This window comes from Melanerpes formicivorus, unplaced genomic scaffold, assembly GCF_026170545.1.
Source record: "Melanerpes formicivorus ecotype bairdi unplaced genomic scaffold, bMelFor1.0.p_v2 SCAF_20, whole genome shotgun sequence".
Lineage (NCBI taxonomy): Eukaryota > Metazoa > Chordata > Aves > Piciformes > Picidae > Melanerpes > Melanerpes formicivorus.
In genome coordinates this window covers 14,747,989-14,751,066 of record NW_027142372.1, presented here as the reverse complement: position 1 = coordinate 14,751,066, position 3,078 = coordinate 14,747,989, and the positions used below count along the sequence as shown (strand labels likewise).

The 3,078-nt window shown below is 46.1% G+C and overlaps 1 non-coding gene across 1 annotated transcript; it reads left to right on the top strand.

Annotated features, from left to right (window-relative positions):
- Positions 1-2,790: 2,790 nt before the first annotated feature.
- TRNAG-UCC (transfer RNA glycine (anticodon UCC)) lies at positions 2,791-2,862 on the top strand. Its single transcript has one exon. It is a non-coding gene; the product is annotated as a tRNA-Gly (tRNA).
- The last annotated feature ends 216 nt before the right edge of the window (positions 2,863-3,078 follow it).

Sequence of the window (3,078 nt, the reverse complement as noted above, 5' to 3'; positions counted from 1 at the left end):
CTAGACAGGTAAACGCAGGAGCTCCTTAGTGTGGAGGAAAGGTTGTTTGGGCTGTCAGTTGGGTGCCATCAAGGTCAACCCTTCTGGGAGGAATCTGAGCAGAGATGCTGCAGTCAGGCTTTGGGACAGATAGGCTTGAGCTATGACTCAGCAAGCTGGCTTCTAGAGAATCATAGAATGGTTTTGGTTGGAAAAGCCTTCTAAGATCATGCAATCCAACCTTCATCCCAGCACCACCACAGCCATCAAACCATATCCCAACGTGCCCTGTCCACATGTTTCTTGAATGCCTCCAGGGATGGCAATGGGAGAAAGACTTAAAAATACAAAACACACAAGCAAAAAAAGGTCATCCCAAGGAAAACAAACTTTCACACCCCAACAAGAAAACGGGCCACCCAACCAACCAACCTAGGACTGCCCACACCTAGACTGGAAGGGGCCTCAGAGATCATCTACCCCAACCTTTGAAAAGCAAATAATGTATTTCAAACCACATCTTAATGGCTCACTTGCAAGATCTCCATCCCAGATACCACACAAGAGAGCAGTACTCAGACGTGGCAAAAGAAGTTTGAAGTTCTCCTAAGATGAAGAACAACAAAATCTGAGAGGCTTGGGTCGGTTGGGGTTTTTTCCCCCTTGTTTACAGCATCTTTATTTCCATTCAGCTAATAAATCCTCCAAATGATTTCTCTTCCAGGAGCTATGAAGCAGAGCACTTCTAATTGCTTTCTTTGTTTCTCTTTAGTCTATAATATGACCCAGAAGTTCCAGCAGGAAATAGCACCTAACAGCCTTTACCTAAGGAGGGTAAGAAGTGAATGCAACTTGAACTTCCCAGGTTTTTGCCACTTCTCCCAGAATGCCTGGAAGTTTACACCGCATGGCGGTGAACTGCGTGGAGGGCTTTCAAGAACACGCAGGCTTAAATACGAAAGAGATCTTTGCTTAATAAAAAAGAGAAAAGGGAGGGAAAAAAAAAAGAACCAAAGGAAAAAAAAATATTCCAGGCATTTTCTGTGCATAGGAACCCTGAGAAGCCCTACAAAGATCACACACCTCCCAACACAGAGGGGGAAAAAACCCACTGTGCGTCTCTTCAAAAGGAGATGGTCTTTTTTTTCCCCTTTGGCAGCAGTCTCTGTTCATGAACAGGACAAAAGTTATCAAATCTGCTTCTTTGGTCCCTCACTAAGGATTCAAACACTCAGTATGTGCATTGCTTAAGCAATGGCAGAAGAAAGGATGGTAGTCTAACAACTAAAATCACCACTGTATTAACAAAAGTTGATAGAGAAATGTTACATTGTTGAGGCTGAGAACACAGAAAATGAAATGTATGAATTATTTAGGTAATTGAAGAGTTACTAAAAAGGCACACAAAATGGCAATCCGTTCCAGAAACGTTTCTGTTCTTTCAGAAGTTTTATTTTTAGGCCACAGGATTGCTTTTGGTGACACAAAGCCCATTACTTGCTGCCAACAGCCCGAGACTGAGTGAACGGTTGAGAACTGCGCCGCACGGCTACGAAACACAAACGTTGAATTTGGCAGAGAAAACTTTCTCCACTTCTTCAGATTTCCCAGTCTCTAACTATTTTTGTGTGGGTTGGTTTTATTTTTTTCCCCCCTCTGTGCTGGTGTATGAGACTCTGCATGTGTTTTCCCCCCACCCCTAGGCAGAGCTCAATGCATTCCAGTTGCTCTCCCACATAAAGAGCAACTCCCCCACTTCGCCTTGCTGGCCTGTCTTAAGAAGTCCACAGCCACCCAGTGCAGCTCCAGTCATAGGAGTCACAACCAAATACAACTCCTTATGACCTGTGCACAACTAATAAATTCATAGAATTGTTTTGGTTGGAAAAAAACCTTTAAGATTGAGTCCAACCATTCTCTAACTCCCAAGCCCGATGCTAAACCATGTCCCTGAGCACCACATCTGTGCATCCTGCAGGGATGGGGATTCAAGCACCTCCCCAGGCAGCTTGTTCCAGTGTTTGACAACCCTTTCAGTCAAATTTCTTCTAATTTCCAACCTAAACCTCTCCTGGCAACTTGAGGCCACTCCCTCTTGTCCTATCAATTTTTATTAGGGAGAAGAGATCAACACCCATCTGATTACTACCTCTTTTCAGGTAGTTGTAGCAAGTGACAAGGTCTCCTCTGAGTCTCTTCCTCTCCACACTAACCAACCCCAGTTCCCTCAGCTGCTCCTCACCAGCCCTGTTCTCCAGACCCTTCACCAACTTTGTTACTCTTCACTGGACCCACTCCAGCACCTCAATGCCTGTCATGTAGGGAAGGCTCCAAAACAGAACCCAATATTCAAGGTGTGGCCTCACAAACACTAAGCACATGGGGAAAATCACTTCCCTACTCCTGCTGGTCACACTGTGCCTGATACAGGCCAGGATGCTGTTGGCCTTCTTGGCCACCTGGGCACACTGCTGTGGCACAGCCCGGACTAGAAAACATTGGCCTCTGTCTAACAGGTCAATTAACATACTCCTCTTTCATTAAAGAGGAAACCATTTATGAGAAGGCCAAACAGAACCTGTCCAAGTCAGGCAGCACTACTTTAGAAAGGAATTAGCAAAATTCTATTGAGGTACTGAGGAGAAATTCAGGGACTTCAAACGAGCTCTACTGGGGAGAAATTCAGGGACTTCAAACGAGTTCTACTGGGGAGAAATTCAGGGACTTCAAACGAGCTCTACTGGCAGAAATTTGGCATGATGCAAGAGCAATTATCATGATTAAACAAAAACAACACTCTGAATGACTGCAGCGTTGGTGGTATAGTGGTGAGCATAGCTGCCTTCCAAGCAGTTGACCCGGGTTCGATTCCCGGCCAACGCAGGTGGATTTTTGGAGCTCGACAGGCTGGACAGATGGGCGGAGTCCAACAGGATGGCATTCAACAAGACCAAGTGCCAGGCGCTGCACTTCAGTCACAAGAACCCCATGCAGTGCAGGCTGCAGGCAGGCAGCCAGGCAGAAAGGGACCTGAGGGTACTGGTTGGCAGCTGGCTGAACATGAGCCAGCAGTGTGCCCAGGTGGCCAATAAGGCCAAC